Here is an 18,350-nt window from a genome sequence, read left to right as displayed (position 1 = left end):
AATGACGTCAGTCATTTTGCCCAAAAATCTATGATGAAGCAGGAAAAAAATCATTGTGCGACAAAATTGAAAAAAAAAACGCTGTTTTGTAACTTTTGGGGGCTTCCGTTTCTACGTGGTACATTTTTCGGTAAAAATGACACCTGCTATGTATTCTGTAGGTCCACACGATTAAAATGATACCCTACTTATATAGGTTTGATTTTGTCGGACTTCTGGAAAAAATCATAACTACATGCAGGAAAATTAATATGTTTAAAATTGTCATCTTCTGACCCCTATAACTTTTTTATTTTTCCATGTATGGGGCGGTATGAGGGCTCATTTTTTGCGCCGTGATCTGAAGTTTTTAACGGTACCATTTTTGCATTGATAGGACTTATTGATCACTTTTAATTCATTTTTAAATGATATAAAAAGTGACCAAAAATGCACTATTTTGGACTTTGGAATTTTTTTGCGCGCACGCCATTGACCGAGCGGTTTAATTAATGATATATTTTTATAATTCGGACATTTCCGCACGCCGTGTTACCATATATGTTTATTTTTATTTTTATTTACACTGTGTTTTTTTTTTTATTGGAAAAGGGGGGTGATTCAAACTTTTAATAGGGGAGGAGTTAAATGATATTTATTCACTTTTTTTTTCACTTTTTTTTTGCAGTGTTATAGGTCCCATAGGGACCTATAATACTGCACACACTGATATTCTATGTTGATCACTGGCTTCTCATAAGAAACCAGTGATCAACGATTCTGCCGCATGACTGCTCATGCCTGGATCTCAGGCACTGAGCAGTCATTCGGCGATCGGACAGCGAGGAGGCAGAAAGGGGCCCTCCCGCTGTCCTGTCAGCTGTTCGGGATGCCGCGATTAGCCGCGGCTATCCCGAACAGCCCGACTGAGCTAGCCGGGAACTTTCACTTTCACTTTTAGCCGCGCGGCTCAGCTCTGAGCGCGCGGCTAAAGGGTTAATAGCGCGCGGCGCCGCGATCGGCGCTGCGCGCTATTAGAGGCGGGTCCCGGCTTCACTATGATGCCGGGCCCGCCATGATATGACGCGGGGTTACTGTGTAACCCCGCGTTATATCAGAAGAGCAGGACCAAGGACGTACCGGTACGTCCTTGGTCCTTAAGGGGTTAAGCATCAATAAATCTTTTTCGGAATCGGAACAGAAGGCGGCAACAGAGCAAAATGTCAACTGCACCTGGGATTCCCAGCCAGTCTCCCATGATGGTACTTACTGGGCCCTAAGCTGGGTAGCAGTCTGCGATCTGACGAGAGCAGGCGCGTTCAGCTTAGGATAGCCGTTGACATTTTTACTCCTTGTATATTGTGGATTTAAGCATCAATAAATATTTTTATTAATCGGAGAGGAAGGCGGCAACAGAGCAAAATGTCAATGGCACCTTGGATTGCCAGCCAGTCTCCCATGCCGGTATCTGCCGGGCAGCAGTCTGCGATCTGAGGAGAGCAGGCACGTTCAGGCTTAGGATGGCCATTGACAGCTTCACACCCTGTATATTGTGGATTTAAGCATCAATAAATCCTTTTCCGAATCAGAACGGAAGGCGGCAACAGATTAAAATGTCAACGGCACCCGGGAATCCCAGCCAGTCTCCCATGCCGGTACTTACCAGGCCCCAAGCTGGGTAGCAGTCTGCGATCTGACGAGAGCAGGCGCGTTCAGCTTAGGATGGCCGTTGAAAGCTTCACACTTTGTATACTGTGGATTTAAGCATCAATAAATCCTTTTCGGAATCGGAACACAAACAGAGCAAAATGTCAACTGCACCCGGGATCCCCAGCCAGTCTCCCATGCTGGTACTTACCAGGCCCGAAGCTGGGTAGCAGTCTGCGATCTGACGAGAACAGGCGCATTCAGCTTAGGATGGCCATAGACATCTTCACACCCTGTATACTGTGGATTTAAGCATCAATAAATCCTTTTCGGAATCGGAGCAGAGCAAAATGTCAACGACACTTGGGATTCCCAGCCAGTCTCCCATGCTGGTACTTACCGGGCCCTAAGCTGGGTAGCAGTCTGCGATCTGACGAGAGCAGGTGCGTTCAGCTTAGGATGGCTGTTGACAGCTTCTCGCCCTTTATACTGTGCATTTAAGCATCAATAAATCCTTTTCGGAATCGGAACCGGAACGGAAGGCGGCAACAGAGCAAAGTGTCAACGGAAGCCGGGATTCCCAGCCAGTGTCCCATGCTGGTACTTACCGGGCCCTAAGCTGGGTAGCAGTCTGCAATCTGACGAGAGCAGGCGCGTTCAGCTTAGGATGGCTGTTGACAGCTTCACGCCCTTTATACTGTGCATTTAAGCATCAATAAATCCTTTTCCGAATCGGAGCGGAAGGCGGCAACAGATTAAAATGTCAACTGCACCCGGGATTCCCAGCCAGTGTCCCATGCCGGTACTTTCCGGGCCCTAAGATCTGTACCAGTCTGCGATCTGACGAGAGCAGGCGCGTTAAGCTTAGGATGGCCGTCGACAGCTTCACACCTTGTATACTGTGGATTTAAGCATCAATAAATTCTTTTCGGAATCGGAGCGGAAGGCAGCAATAGAGCAAAATGTCAACGGCACCCGAGATTCCCAGCCAGTGTCCCATGCCAGTACTTACCGGGCCCTAAGCTGGGTAGCAGTCTGCGATGTGACGAGAGCAGGCGTGTTCAGCTTAGGATGGCCATTGACAGCTTCATGCTTTTTATACTGTGCATTTAAGCATCAACAAATCCTTTTCGGAATCGGAGAGGAAGGCGGCAACAGAGCAAAATGTCAATAGCACCTTGGATTGCCAGCCAGTCTCCCATGCCCGTACTTGCCGGGCAGCAGTCTGCGATCTGACAAGAACAGGCGCATTCAGCTTAGGATAGCCGTAGACGGCTTCACACCCTGTATACTGTGGATTTAAGCATCAATAAATCCTTTTCGGAATCGGAGAGGAAGGCGGCAACAGAGCAAAATGTCAACGGCAGCCAGTATTCCCAGCCAGTGTCCCATGCCGGTACTTACCGGGCCCTAAGATCTGTACCAGTCTGCGATCTGACGAGAGCAGGCGCGTTCAGCTTAGGATGGCCATTGACAGCTTCATGCTTTTTATACTGTGCATTTAAGCATCAATAAATCCTTTTCGGAATCGGAGCGGAAGGCGGCAACAGATTAAAATGTCAACTGCACCCGGGATTCCCAGCCAGTGTCCCATGCCGGTACTTACCGGGCCCTAAGATCTGTACCAGTCTGCGATCTGACGAGAGCAGGCGCGTTAAACTTAGGATGGCCGTCGACAGCTTCACACCTTGTATACTGTGGATTTAAGCATCAATAAATTTTTTTCGGAATCGGAGCGGAAGGCAGCAATAGAGCAAAATGTCAACGGCACCCGGGATTCCCAGCCAGTCTCCGATGCCAGTACTTACCGGGCCCTAAGCTGGGTAGCAGTCTGCGATCTGACGGGAGCATGCGCGTTCAGCTTAGGATGGCCATTGACAGCTTCATGCTTTTTATACTGTGCATTTAAGCATCAATAAATCCTTTTCGGAATCGGAGAGGAAGGCGGCAACAGAGCAAAATGTCAATAGCACCTTGGATTGCCAGCCAGTCTCCCATGCCCGTACTTGCCGGGCAGCAGTCTGCGATCTGACAAGAACAGGCACATTCAGCTTAGGATAGCCGTAGACGGCTTAACACCCTGTAAATTGTGGATTTAAGGATCAATAAATCCTTTTCTGAATCGGAGCGGAAGGCGGCTACAGAGCAAAATGTCAACAACACCTGGGATTCCAAGCCAGTCTCCCATGCTGGTACTTACCGGGCGCTAAGCTGGGTAGCAGTCTGCGATCTGACGAGAGCAGGCGCGTTCAGCTTAGGATGGCCGTTTACAGCTTCACACCCTGTATATTGTGGATTTAAGCATCAATAAATCCTTTTCCGAATCGGAACGGAAGGCGGCAACAGATTGAAATGTCAACTGCACCCGGGATTCCCAGCCAGTCTCCCATGCTGGTACTTACCAGGCCCTAAACTGGGTAGCAGTCTGCGTTCTGACGAGAACAGGCACATTTAGCTTAGGATGGCCGCAGACATCTTCTCACCCTGTATGCTGTGGATTTAGGCATCAATAAATCCTTTTCGGAATCGGAGCGGAAGGCGGCAAAAGAGCAAAATGTCAACGACATTTGGGATTCCCAGCCAGTCTCCCATGCTGGTACTTACCTGGCCCTAAGCTGGGTAGCAGTCTGCGATCTGACAAAAGCAGGCGCGTTCAGCATAGGATGGCCGTTGACAGCTTCTCGCTCTTTATACTGTGCATTTAAGCATTAATAAATCCTTTTCGGAATCTGAACGGAAGGCGGAAACAGAGCAAAATGTCAACGGCAGCCGGGATTCCCAGCCAGTGTCCCATGCCGGTACTTACCAGGCCCTAAGATCTGTACCAGTCTGCGATCTGACGAGAGCAGGCGCGTTAAGCTTAGGATGGCCATCGACAGCTTCACACCTTGTATACTGTGGATTTAAGCATTAATAAATCCTTTTCGGAATCTGAACGGAAGGCAGCAATAGAGCAAAATGTCAACAGCACCCGGGATTCCCAGCCAGTCACAAATGCCAGTACTTACCGGGCCCTAAGCTGGGTAGCAGTCTGCGATCTGACGAAAGCAGGCGAGTTCAGCTTAGGATGGCCGTTGAAAGCTTCATGCTTTTTATACTGTGCATTTAATCATCAATAAATCCTTTTCGGAATCGGAACGGAAGGCGGCAACAGAGCAAAATGTCAACTGCACCCTGGATTCCCAGCCAGTCTGCCATGCCGGTACTTACTGGGCCCTAAGCTGGGTAGCAGTCTGCGATCTGACAAGAGCAGGCGCGTTCAGGTTAGGATGGCCGTTGACAGCTTAACACTTTGTATACTGTGGATTTAAGCATCAATAAATAATTTTCGGAATCGGAGCAGAAACAGAGCAAAATGTTAACTGCACTCGGGATTCCCAGCCAGTCTCCATTGCTGGTACTTACCAGGCCCGAAGCTGGGTAGCAGTCTGCAATCTGACGAGAACAGGTGCATTCAGCTTAGGATGGCCGTAGACATCTTCACACCCTGTATACTGTGGATTTAAGCATCAATAAATCCTTTGCGGAATCGGAGCGGAAGGCGGCAACAGAGCAAAATGTCAACAACACTTGGGATTCCCAGCCAGTCTCCCATGCTATTACTTACCGGGCCCTAAGCTGGGTAGCAGTCTGCGATCTGACGAGAGCAGGCGCGTTCAGCTTAGGATGGCCGTTGACAGCTTCTCACCATTTATACTGTGCATTTAAGCATCAATAAATCCTTTTCGGAATCGGAACGGAAGGCGGCAACAGAGCAAAATGTCAACGGCAGCCGGGATTCCCAGCCAGTGTCCCATGCCGGTACTTACCGGGCCCTAAGATTTGTACCAGTCTGCGATCTGACGAGAGCAGGCGCGTTAAGCTTAGGATGGCTGTCGACAGCTTCACACCTTGTATACTGTGGATTTAAGCATCAATAAATTCTTTTCGGAATCGGAGCGGAAGGCAGCAATAGAGCAAAATGTCAACGGCACCCGGGATTCCCAGCCAGTCTCCCATGCCAGTACTTACCGGGCCCTAAGCTGGGTAGCAGTCTTCGATCTGACGAGAGCATGCGCGTTCAGCTTAGGATGGCCAACGACAGCTTCATGCTTTTTATACTGTGCATTTAAGCATCAATAAATCCTTTTCGGAATCGGAGAGGAAGGCGGCAACAGAGCAAAATGTCAATAGCACCTTGGATTGCCAGCCAGTCTCCCATGCCCGTACTTGCCGGGCAGCAGTCTGCGATCTGACAAGAACAGGCACATTCAGCTTAGGATAGCCGTAGACGGCTTCACACCCTGTATACTGTGGATTTAAGCATCAATAAATCCTTTTCGGAATCGGAGCGGAAGGCGGCTACAGAGCAAAATGTCAACAACACCTGGGATTCCCAGCAAGTCTCTCATGCTGGTACTTACCGGGCCCTAAGCTGGGTAGCAGTCTGCGATCTGAAGAGAGCAGGCGCGTTCAGCTTAGGATGGCCGTTGACAGCTTCACACCCTGTATATTGTGGATTTAAGCATCAATAAATCCTTTTCCGAATCGGAGCAGAAGGCGGCAACAGATTAAAATGTCAACTGCACCCGGGATTCCCAGCCAGTCTCCCATGCTGGTACTTACCAGGCCCTAAGCTGGGTAGCAGTCTGCAATCTAACGAGAACAGGCACATTCAGCTTAGGATGGCCGTAGACATCTTCTCACCCTGTATACTGTGGATTTAAGCATCAATAAATCCTTTTCGGAATCGGAGCGGAAGGCGGCAACAGAGCAAAATGTCAACGACACCTGGGATTCCCAGCCAGTTTCCCATGCTGGTACTTACCGGGCCCTAAGCTGGGTAGCAGTCTGCGATCTGACGAGAGCAGGCGCGTTCAGCTTAAGATGGCCGTTGACAGCTTCTCGCCCTTTATACTGTGCATTTAAGCATCAATAAATCCTTTTCGGAATCGGAACGGAAGGCGGCAACAGAGCAAAATGTCAACGGCAGCCGGGATTCCCAGCCAGTGTCCCATGCCGGTACTTACCGGGCCCTAAGATCTGTACCAGTCTGCGATCTGACGAGAGCAGGCGCGTTAAGCTTAGGATGGCCTTCGACAGCTTCACACCTTGTATACTGTGGATTTAAGCATCAATAAATTCTTTTCGGATTCGGAGCAAATTGTCTACAGAGCTACAGAGCTAAATGTCAACAACACCTGAGATTCCCAGCCAGTCTCCCATGCTGGTACTTACCGGGCCCTAAGCTGGGTAGCAGTCTGCAATCTGACGAGAGCAGGCGCGTTCAGCTTAGGATGGCTGTTGACAGCTTCACGCCCTTTATACTGTGCATTTAAGCATCAATAAATCCTTTTCCGAATCAGAGCGGAAGGCGGCAACAGATTAAAATGTCAACTGCACCCGGGATTCCCAGCCAGTGTCCCATGCCGGTACTTACCGGGCCCTAAGATCTGTACCAGTCTGCGATCTGACGAGAGCAGGCGCGTTAAGCTTAGGATGGCCGTCGACAGCTTCACACCTTGTATACTGTGGATTTAAGCATCAATAAATTCTTTTCGGAATCGGAGCGGAAGGCAGCAATAGAGCAAAATGTCAACGGCACCCGGGATTCCCAGCCAGTCTCCCATGCCAGTACTTACCGGGCCCTAAGCTGGGTAGCAGTCTGCGATCTGACGAGAGCAGGCGTGTTCAGCTTAGGATGGCCATTGACAGATTCATGCTTTTTATACTGTGCATTTAAGCATCAACAAATCCTTTTCGGAATCGGAGAGGAAGGCGGCAACAGAGCAAAATGTCAATAGCACCTTGGATTGCCAGCCAGTCTCCCATGCCCGTACTTGCCGGGCAGCAGTCTGCGATCTGACAAGAACAGGCGCATTCAGCTTAGGATAGCCGTAGACGGCTTCACACCCTGTATACTGTGGATTTAAGCATCAATAAATCCTTTTCGGAATCGGAGCAAAATGTCTACAGAGCTACAGAGCAAAATGTCAACAACACCTGAGATTCCCAGCCAGTCTCCCATGCTGGTACTTACCGGGCCCTAAGCTGGGTAGCAGTCTGCGATGTGACGAGAGCAGGCGCGTTCAGCTTAGGATGGCCGTTAAAAGCTTCATGCCCTTTATACTGTGCATTTAAGCATCAATAAATCCTTTTCGGAATCGGAGAGGAAGGCGGCAACAGAGCAAAATGTCAACGGCAGCCAGGATTCCCAGCCAGTGTCCCATGCCGGTACTTACCGGGCCCTAAGATCTGTACCAGTCTGCGATCTGACGAGAGCAGGCGCGTTCAGCTTAGGATGGCCATTGACAGCTTCATGCTTTTTATACTGTGCATTTAAGCATCAATAAATCCTTTTCGGAATCGGAGCGGAAGGCGGCAACAGATTAAAATGTCAACTGCACCCGGGATTCCCAGCCAGTGTCCCATGCCGGTACTTACCGGGCCCTAAGATCTGTACCAGTCTGCGATCTGACGAGAGCAGGCGCGTTAAACTTAGGATGGCCGTCGACAGCTTCACACCTTGTATACTGTGGATTTAAGCATCAATAAATTATTTTCGGAATCGGAGCGGAAGGCAGCAATAGAGCAAAATGTCAACGGCACCCGGGATTCCCAGCCAGTCTCCGATGCCAGTACTTACCGGGCCCTAAGCTGGGTAGCAGTCTGCGATCTGACGGGAGCATGCGCGTTCAGCTTAGGATGGCCATTGACAGCTTCATGCTTTTTATACTGTGCATTTAAGCATCAATAAATCCTTTTCGGATTCGGAGAGGAAGGCGGCAACAGAGCAAAATGTCAAAAGCACCTTGGATTGCCAGCCAGTCTCCCATGCCCGTATTTGCCGGGCAGCAGTCTGCGATCTGACAAGAACAGGCACATTTAGCTTAGGATAGCCGTAGACGGCTTCACACCCTGTAAATTGTGGATTTAAGGATCAATAAATCCTTTTCTGAATCGGAGCGGAAGGCGGCTACAGAGCAAAATGTCAACAACACCTGGGATTCCAAGCCAGTCTCCCATGCTGGTACTTACCGGGCGCTAAGCTGGGTAGCAGTCTGCGATCTGACGAGAGCAGGCGCGTTCAGCTTAGGATGGCCGTTTACAGCTTCACACCCTGTATATTGTGGATTTAAGCATCAATAAATCCTTTTCCGAATCGGAGCGGAAGGCGGCAACAGATTGAAATGTCAACTGCACCCGGGATTCCCAGCCAGTCTCCCATGCTGGTACTTACCAGGCCCTAAACTGGGTAGCAGTCTGCGTTCTGACGAGAACAGGCACATTTAGCTTAGGATGGCCGCAGACATCTTCTCACCCTGTATGCTGTGGATTTAAGCATCAATAAATCCTTTTCGGAATCGGAGCGGAAGGCGGCAAAAGAGCAAAATGTCAACGACACTTGGGATTCCAAGCCAGTCTCCCATGCTGGTACTTACCTGGCCCTAAGCTGGGTAGCAGTCTGCGATCTGACGAAAGCAGGCGCGTTCAGCATAGGATGGCCGTTGACAGCTTCTCACTCTTTATACTGTGCATTTAAGCATTAATAAATCCTTTTCGGAATCTGAACGGAAGGCGGCAACAGAGCAAAATGTCAACGGCAGCCGGGATTCCCAGCCAGTGTCCCATGCCGGTACTTACCAGGCCCTAAGATCTGTACCAGTCTGCGATCTGACGAGAGCAGGCGCGTTAAGCTTAGGATGGCCATCGACAGCTTCACACCTTGTATACTGTGGATTTAAGCATTAATAAATCCTTTTCGGAATCTGAACGGAAGGCAGCAATAGAGCAAAATGTCAACAGCACCCGGGATTCTCAGCCAGTCACAAATGCCAGTACTTACCGGGCCCTAAGCTGGGTAGCAGTCTGCGATCTGACGAAAGCAGGCGAGTTCAGCTTAGGATGGCCGTTGACAGCTTCATGCTTTTTATACTGTGCATTTAATCATCAATAAATCCTTTTCGGAATCGAAACGGAAGGCGGCAACAGAGCAAAATGTCAACTGCACCCGGGATTCCCAGCCAGTCTGCCATGCCGGTACTTACTGGGCCCTAAGCTGGGTAGCAGTCTGCGATCTGACAAGAGCAGGCGCGTTCAGGTTAGGATTGCCGTTGACAGCTTAACACTTTGTATACTGTGGATTTAAGCATCAATAAATAATTTTCGGAATCGGAGCAGAAACAGAGCAAAATGTCAACTGCACTCGGGATTCCCAGCCAGTCTCCATTGCTGGTACTTACCAGGCCCGAAGCTGGGTAGCAGTCTGCAATCTGACAAGAACAGGTGCATTCAGCTTAGGATGGCCGTAGACATCTTCACACCCTGTATACTGTGGATTTAAGCATCAATAAATCCTTTTCGGAATCGGAGCGGAAGGCGGCAACAGAGCAAAATGTCAACAACAATTGGGATTCCCAGCCAGTCTCCCATGCTATTACTTACCGGGCCCTAAGCTGGGTAGCAGTCTGCGATCTGACGAGAGCAGGCGCGTTCAGCTTAGGATGGCCGTTGACAGCTTCTCACCATTTATACTGTGCATTTAAGCATCAAAAAATCCTTTTCGGAATCGGAACGGAAGGCGGCAACAGAGCAAAATGTCAACGGCAGCCGGGATTCCCAGCCAGTGTCCCATGCCGGTACTTACCGGGCCCTAAGATCTGTACCAGTCTGCGATCTGACGAGAGCAGGCGCGTTAAGCTTAGGATGGCCGTCGACAGCTTCACACCTTGTATACTGTGGATTTAAGCATCAATAAATTCTTTTCGGAATCGGAGCAGAAGGCAGCAATAGAGCAAAATGTCAACGGCACCCGGGATTCCCAGCCAGTCTCTCATGCCGGTACTTACTGGGCCCTAAGCTGGGTAGCAGTCTGCGATCTGACGAGAGCAGGCGCGTTCAGGTTAATATGGCCGTTGACAGCTTAACACTTTGTATACTGTGGATTTAAGCATCAATAAATAATTTTCGGAATCGGAGCAGAAACAGAGCAAAATGTCAACTGCACTCGGGATTCCCAGCCAGTCTCCATTGCTGGTACTTACCAGGCCCGAAGCTGGGTAGCAGTCTGCGATCTGACGAGAACAGGCGCATTCAGCTTAGGATGGCCGTAGACATCTTCACACCCTGTATACTGTGGATTTAAGCATCAATAAATCCTTTTCGGAATCGGAGCGGAAGGCGGCAACAGAGCAAAATGTCAACAACACTTGGGATTCCCAGCCAGTCTCCCATGCTATTACTTACCGGGCCCTAAGCTGGGTAGCAGTCTGCGATCTGACGAGAACAGGCGCGTTCAGCTTAGGATGGCCGTTGACAGCTTCTCGCCCTTTATACTGTGCATTTAAGCATCAATAAATCCTTTTCGGAATCGGAGCGGAAGGCGGCAATAGAGCAAAATGTCAACGACAGCCGGGATTCCCAGCCAGTCTCCCATGCTGGTACTTGCCGGGCCCAAAACTGAGTAGCAGTCTGCGATCTGACGAGAGCAGGCGCGTTCAGCTTAGGATGGCCATTGACAGCTTCATGCTTTTTATACTGTGCATTTAAGCATCAATAAATCCTTTTCGGAATCGGAGAGGAAGGCGGCAACAGAGCAAAATGTCAACAGCACCTTGGATTGCCAGCCAGTCTCCCATGCCCGTACTTGCCGGGCAGCAGTCTGCGATCTGACAAGAACAGGCGCATTCAGCTTAGGATAGCCGTAGACGGCTTCACACCCTGTATACTGTGGATTTAAGCATCAATAAATCCTTTTCGGAGCAAAATGTCTACAGAGCTACAGAGCAAAATGTCAACAACACCTGAGATTCCCAGCCAGTCTCCCATGCCAGTTCTTACCAGGCCCTAAGCTGGGTAGCAGATTGCGATCTGACGAGAGCAGGCGCGTTCAGCATAGGATGGCCGTTGACAGCTTCATGCCCTTTATACTGTGCATTTAAGCATCAATAAATCCTTTTCGGAATCGGAGAGGAAGGCGGCAACAGAGCAAAATGTCAACGGCAGCCAGGATTCCCAGCCAGTGTCCCATGCCGGTACTTACCGGGCCCTAAGATCTGTACCAGTCTGCGATCTGACGAGAGCAGGCACGTTCAGCTTAGGATGCCATTGCCAGCTTCATGCTTTTTATACTGTGCATTTAAGCATCAATAAATCCTTTTCGGAATCGGAACGGAAGGCGGCAACAGAGCAAAATGTCAACGGCAGCCGGGATTAACAGCCAGTGTCCCATGCCGGTACTTACCGGGCCCTAAGATCTGTACCAGTCTGCGATCTGACGAGAGCAGGCGCGTTAAGCTTAGGATGGCCGTCGACAGCTTCACACCTTGTATACTGTGGATTTAAGCATCAATAAATTATTTTCGGAATCAAAGCGGAAGGCAGCAATAGAGCAAAATGTCAACGGCACCCGGGATTCCCAGCCAGTTTCCCATGCCAGTATTTACCGGGCCCTAAGCTGGGTAGCAGTCTGCGATCTGATGAGAGCAGGCGCGTTCAGGTTAGGATGGCCGTTGACAGCTTAACACTTTGTATACTGTGGATTTAAGCATCAATGAATATTTTTTTTAATCGGAGAGGAAGGCGGCAACAGAGCAAAATGTCAATAGCACCTTGGATTGCCAGCCAGTCTCCCATGCCTGTACTTGCCGGGCAGCAGTCTGCGATCTGACAAGAACAGGCGAATTCAGCTTAGGATAGCCGTAGACGGCTTCACACCCTGTATACTGTGGATTTAAGCATCAATAAATCCTTTTCGGAATCGGAGCGGAAGGCGGCAACAGAGCAAAATGTCAACAACACCTAGGATTCCCAGCCAGTCTCCCATGCTGGTAATTACCAGGCCCTAAGCTGGGTAGCAGTCTGCGATCTGAGAGAGCAGGCGCGTTCAGGTTAGGATGGCCGTTGACAGCTTCACACTTTGTATACTGTGGATTTAAGCATCAATAAATAATTTTCGGAATCAGAGCAAAATGTCAACTGCACTCGGGATTCCCAGCCAGTCTCCCATGCTGGTACTTACCAGGCCCGAAGCTGGGTAGCAGTCTGCGATCTGACGAGAACAGGCGCATTCAGCTTAGGATGGCCGTAGACATCTTCACACCCTGTATACTGTGGATTTAAGCATCAATAAATCCTTTTCGGAATCGGAGCGGAAGGCGGCAACAGAGCAAAATGTCAACAACACCTGGGATTCCCAGCCAGTCTAACATGCTATTACTTACCGGGCCCTAAGCTGGGTGGCAGTCTGCGATCTGACGAGAACAGCGCGTTCAGCTTAGGATGGCCGTTGACAGCTTCTCGCCCTTTATACTGTGCATTTAAGCATCAATAAATCCTTTTCGGAATCGGAACGGAAGGCGGCAACAGAGCAAAATGTCAACAGCAGCCGGGCATTCCCAGCCAGTGTCCCATGCCGGTGCTTACCGGGCCCTAAGATCTGTACCAGTCTGCGATCTGACGAGAGCAGGCGCGTTAAGCTTAGGATGGCCGTCGACAGCTTCACACCTTGTATACTGTGGATTTAAGCATCAATAAATTATTTTCGGAATCGGAGCGGAAGGCAGCAATAGAGCAAAATGTCAACGGCACCCGGGATTCCCAGCCAGTCTCCCATGCCAGTACTTACCGGGCCCTAAGCTGGGTAGCAGTCTGCGATCTGACGAGAGCAGGCGCGTTCAGCTTAGGATGTTCGTTGACATCTTCACGCCTTGTATACTGTGGATTTAAGCATCAATAAATATTTTTTTAATCGGAGAGGAAGGCGGCAACAGAGCAAAATGTCAATAGCACCTTGGATTGCCAGCCAATCTCCCATGCCCGTACTTGCCGGCCAGCAGTCTGCGATCTGAAAAGAACAGGCACATTCAGCTTAGAATAGCCGTAGACGGCTTCACACCCTGTATACTGTGGATTTAAGCATCAATAAATCCTTTTCGGAATCGGAGCAAAATGTCTACAGAGCTACAGAGCAAAATGTCAACAACACCTGAGATTCCCAGCCAGTCTCCCATGCTGGTAATTACCAGGCCCTAAGCTGGGTAGCAGTCTGCGATCTGACGAGAGCAGGCGCGTTCAGCTTAGGATGGCCATTGACAGCTTCACACTTTGTATACTGTGCATTTAAGCATCAATAAATCCTTTTCGGAATCGGAACGGAAGGCGGCAACAGAGCAAAATGTCAACGGCACCCGGGATTCCCAGCCAGTCTCCCATGCCAGTACTTACCGGGCCCTAAGCTGGGTAGCAGTCTGCGATCTGACGAGAACAGCGCGTTCAGCTTAGGATGGCCGTTGACAGCTTCTTGCCCTTTCTACTGTGCATTTAAGCATCAATAAATTCTTTTCGGAATCGTAGCGGAAGGCAGCAATAAAGCAAAATGTAAACAACACCTGGGATTCCCAGCCAGTCTCCCATGCTAGTACTTACCGGTCCCTAAGCTGGCTAGCAGTCTGCGATCTGACGAGAGCAGGCGCGTTCAGCTTAGGATGGCCGTTGACAGCTTCACAACCTGTATATTGTGGATTTAAGCATCAATAAATCCTTTTCCGAATCGAAGCGGAAGGCGGCAACAGAGCAAAATGTCAACGACACTTGGGATTCCCAGCCAGTCTCCCATGCTGGTACTTACCGGGCCCTAAGCTGGGTAGCAGTCTGCGATCTGACAAGCACAGGCACATTCAGCTTAGGATGGCCGTAGACATCTTCTCACCCTGTATACTGTGGATTTAAGCATCAATAAATCCTTTTCGGAATCGGAGCAAAATGTCAACGACACTTGGGATTCCCAGCCAGTCTCCCATGCTGGTACTTACCGGGCCCTAAGCTGGGTAGCAGTCTGCGATCTGCAGAGAGCAGGCGCGTTCAGCTTAGGATGGCCGTTGCCAGCTTCTCGCCCTTTATACTGTGCATTTAAGCATCAATAAATCCTTTTCGGAATCGGAACGGAAGGCGGCAACAGAGCAAAATGTCAACGGCAGCCGGGATTCCCAGCCAGTGTCCCATGCCGGTACTTACCGGGCCCTAAGATCTGTACCAGTCTGCGATCTGACGAGAGCAGGCGCGTTAAGCTTAGGATGGCCGTCGACAGCTTCACACCTTGTATACTGTGGATTTAAGCATCAATAAATTATTTTCGGAATCGGAGCGGAAGGCAGCAATAGAGCAAAATGTCAACAGCACCCGGGATTCCCAGCCAGTCTCAAATGCCAGTACTTACCGGGCCCGAAGCTGGGTAGCAGTCTGCGATCTGACGAGAGCAGGCGAGTTCAGCTTAGGATGGCCATTGACAGCTTCATGCTTTTTATACTGTGCATTTAATCATCAATAAATCCTTTTCGGAATCGGAACGGAAGGCGGCAACAGAGCAAAATGTCGACTGCACCCGGGATTCCCAGCCAGTCTCCCATGCCGGTACTTACTGGGCCCTAAGCTGCGTAGCAGTCTGCGATCTGACGAGAACAGGCGCGTTCAGCTTAGGATGGCCGTTGACATCTTCACGCCTTGTATACTGTGGATTTAAGCATCAATGAATATTTTTTTTAATCGGAGAGGAAGGCGGCAACAGAGCAAAATGTCAATAGCACCTTGGATTGCCAGCCAGTCTCCCATGCCCGTACTTTCCGGGCAGCAGTCTGCGATCTGACAAGAACAGGCACATTCAGCTTAGGATAGCCGTAGACGGCTTCACACCCTGTATACTGTGGATTTAAGCATCAATAAATCCTTTTCGGAATCGGAGCGGAAGGCGGCTACAGAGCAAAATGTCAACAACACCTGGGATTCCCAGCCAGTCTCCCATGCTGGTAATTACCAGGCCCTAAGCTGGGTAGCAGTCTGCGATCTGACGAGAGCAGGCGCGTTCAGGTTAGGATGGCCGTTGACAGCTTCACACTTTGTATACTGTGGATTTAAGCATCAATAAATAATTTTCGGAATCAGAGCAGAATGTCAACTGTACTCGGGATTCCCAGCCAGTCTCCCATGCTGGTAATTACCAGGCCCTAAGCTGGGTAGCAGTCTGCGATCTGACGAGAGCAGGCGCGTTCAGCTTAGGATGGCCGTTGACATCTTTACGCCTTGTATATTGTGGATTTAAGCATCAATAAATATTTTTTTTAATCGGAAAAGAAGGCGGCAAGAGAGCAAAATGTCGATGGCACCTTGGATTGCCAGCCAGTCTCCCATGCCTGCATCTGCCGGGCAGCAGCCTGCGATCGGAGGAGAGCAGGCATGTTCAGGCTTAGGATGGCCGTTGACAGCTTCACACCCTGTATATTGTGGATTTAAGCATCAATAAATCCTTTTCTGAATCGGAGCGGAAGGCGGCAACAGATTAAAATGTCAACTGCACCCGGGATTCCCAGCCAGTCTCCCATGCTGGTACTTTCCAGGCCCTAAGCTGGGTAGCAGTCTGCGATCTGACAAGAGCAGGCGCGTTCAGCTTAGGATGGCCGTTGACAGCTTCACACTTTGTATACTGTGGATTTAAGCATCAATAAATAATTTTCGGAATTGGAGCAGAAACAGAGCAAAATGTCAACTGCATTCGGGATTCCCAGCCAGTCTCCCATGCTGGTACTTACCAGGCCCGAAGCTGGGTAGCAGTCTGCGATCTGACGAGAACAGGCGCATTCAGCTTAGGATGGCCGTAGACATCTTCATACCCTGTATACTGTGGATTTAAGCATCAATAAATCCTTTTCGGAATCGGAACGGAAGGCGGCAACAGAGCAAAATGTCAACGGCAGCCGGGATTCCCAGCCAGTGTCCCATGCCGGTACTTACCGGGCCCTAAGATCTGTACCAGTCTGCGATCTGACGAGAGCAGGTGCGTTAAGCTTAGGATGGCCGTTGACAGCTTCACACCTTGTATACTGTGGATTCAAGCATCAATAAATTATTTTCGGAATTCGAGCAATAGAGCAAAATGTCAATGGCAACCGGGATTCCCAGCCCGTCTCCCATGCCAGTACTTACCGGGCCCTAAGCTGGGTAGCAGTCTGCGATCTGACGAGAGCAGGCGCGTTCAGCTTAGGATGGCCATTGACAGCTTCATGCTTTTTATACTGTGCATTTAAGCATCAATAAATCCTTTTCGGAATCGGAACGGAAGGCGGCAACAGAGCAAAATGTCAACTGCACCCGGGATTCCCAGCCAGTCTCCCATGTCGGTACTTACTGGGCCCTAAACTGGGTAGCAGTCTGCGATCTGACGAGAGCAGGCGCGTTCAGCTTAGGATGGCCGTTGACATCTTCACGCCTTTTATATTGTGGATTTAAGCATCAATAAATATTTTTATTAATCGGAGAGGAAGGCGGCAAGAGAGCAAAATGTCAATGGAAACTTGGATTGCCTGCCAGTCTCCCATGCCGTTAACTGCCGGGCAGCAGTCTGCGATTTGAGGAGAGCAGGCACGTTCAGGCTTAGGATGGCCGTTGACAGCTTCACACCCTGTATATTGTAGATTTAAGCATCAATAAATCCTTTTCCGAATCGGAGCGGAAGGCGGCAACAGATTAAAATGTCAACTGCACCCGGGATTCCCAGCCAGTCTCCCATGCTGGTACTTACCGGGCCCTAAGCTGGATAGCAGTCTGGAATCTGACGAGAGCAGGCGCGTTCAGCTTAGGATGGCCGTTGACAGCTTTTTACCCTTTATACTGTGCATTTAAGCATCAATAAATCCTTTTCGGAATCGGAGCGGAAGGCAGCAATAGAGCAAAATGTCAACGGCACCCGGGATTCCCAGCCAGTCTCCCATGCCAGTACTTACCGGCCCTTAAGCTGGGTAGCAGTCTGCGATCTGACGAGAGCAGGCGCGTTCAGCTTAGGATGGCCATTGACATCTTCATGCTTTTTATACTGTGGATTTAAGCATCAATAAATCCTTTTTGGAATCGTAGAGGAAGGCGGAAACAGAGCAAAAAGTCAACAACACCTGGGATTCCCAGCCAGTCTCCCATGCTGGTACTTACCGGGCCCTGAGCTGGGTAGCAGTCTGTGATCTGACGAGAGCAGGCACGTTCAGCTTAGGATGGCCGTTGACAGCTTCACGCCCTTTATACTGTGCATTTAAGCATCAATAAATCCTTTTCCGAATCGGAGCGGAAGGCGGGAACAGAGCAAAATGTCAACTGCACCCGGGATTCCCAGCCAGTCTCCCATGCTGGTACTTATCAGGCCCTAAGCTGGGTAGCAGTCTGCGACCTGACGAGAGCAGGCGCGTTCAGCTTAGGATGGCCGTTGACATCTTCACGCCTTGTATACTGTGGATTTAAGCATCAATAAATATTTTTTTTTAATCTGAGAGGAAGGCGGCAACAGAGCAAAATGTCAATAGCACCTTGGATTGCCAGCCAGACTCTCATGCCCATACTTGCCGGGCAGCAGTCTGCAATCTGACAAGAACAGGCGCATTCAGCTTAGGATAGCCGTAGACGGCTTCACACCCTGTATACTGTGGATTTAAGCATCAATAAATCCTTTTCGGAATCGGAGCAAAATGTCTACAGAGCTACAGAGCAAAATGTCAACAACACCTGACATTCCCAGCAAGTCTCCCATGCTGGTACTTAACAGGCCCTAAGCTGGGTAGCAGTCTGCGATCTGACGAGAGCAGGCGCGTTCAGCTTAGGATGGCCGTTGATAGCTTCACGCCCTTTATACTGTGCATTTAAGCATCAATAAATCCTTTTCCGAATCGGAGAGGAAGGCGGCAACAGATTAAAATGTCAACGGCAGCCGG

General features: G+C 49.7%; 1 pseudogene; it reads right to left on the bottom strand.

Moving 5' to 3' along the window:
* Window positions 1-7,198: 7,198 nt before the first annotated feature.
* Window positions 7,199-7,318, bottom strand: LOC130321789 (5S ribosomal RNA; annotated as a pseudogene).
* Between the last annotated feature and the right edge of the window lie 11,032 nt (window positions 7,319-18,350).

Source organism: Hyla sarda, chromosome 1 (genome assembly GCF_029499605.1).
Source record: "Hyla sarda isolate aHylSar1 chromosome 1, aHylSar1.hap1, whole genome shotgun sequence".
Lineage (NCBI taxonomy): Eukaryota > Metazoa > Chordata > Amphibia > Anura > Hylidae > Hyla > Hyla sarda.
This window is presented reverse-complemented; position numbering and strand designations above follow the sequence as displayed.